Source organism: Quercus suber, unplaced genomic scaffold (genome assembly GCF_002906115.3).
Source record: "Quercus suber isolate HL8 unplaced genomic scaffold, Cork oak 2.0 scaffold_36, whole genome shotgun sequence".
In the NCBI taxonomy this organism is placed as follows: Eukaryota; Viridiplantae; Streptophyta; class Magnoliopsida; order Fagales; family Fagaceae; genus Quercus; species Quercus suber.
Genome location: NW_027069501.1, coordinates 548352 through 549030, shown reverse-complemented (window position 1 = coordinate 549030; position 679 = coordinate 548352). Strand labels below are relative to the sequence as shown.

General features: G+C 34.8%; 1 pseudogene; it reads right to left on the bottom strand.

The window, feature by feature from the left end:
- LOC111986393 (uncharacterized) overlaps positions 1-286 on the bottom strand; it is a 6085-nt pseudogene extending 5799 nt beyond the window's left edge.
- Between the last annotated feature and the right edge of the window lie 393 nt (positions 287-679).

Below are 679 nucleotides of genomic sequence, written 5' to 3'. Positions count from 1 at the left end.
ACCTGCCCTCATTGTTCAATAAAGCTTGATCCTCTTCATCTTCAAACTCATCGTCATGGTAGTCATCAGAATCATCCACACGCGCATGATTTCCTTGCCTTCTAGCATTAGGGGCTCTTTGGGGACGCTCCTCACGCAAAGAAGCAATAACAACATCTTTCCTTTCCATCTTATCCTGAATATCATTAAACAACACGTTCATACGTTCAAATTGTTGTTGCATAGCTTGCAACATGATGGATGACTCCTCCCCTCCTTTGTTTGATGCTTCGCACCTAGAAGACATAATTTTGAAACTACCAAAAAAAAAAATGTTAAAAATAATTCCTCACAACACTCCCTCACGTGTTTACACTCAAATTATGTCACTCACACTTGTGTTTCACTCTTAAATTGGCTTTTTTCCGATATTAGTCTCACACTCTCTTGCCTTTTTCCACTCGTAGCTTCTCCTTTTCAGTTCTGTTTAAACTAATAAACTTGATCAAGAAATTCAACTTGTAGTATTTAAACTAATACCAATGGCAAGAAAATATGACAGAAACACTAAATCAAAGGAAGAGGACAAAAGAAAATAATATTTTGGTCTGAGAGAATTGAAACTACAAACAATATATATATATATATATATATTTTGTTTTTGTTTTTGTTTTCTTTTTCTTTTCTGAAGTCTCTCTTC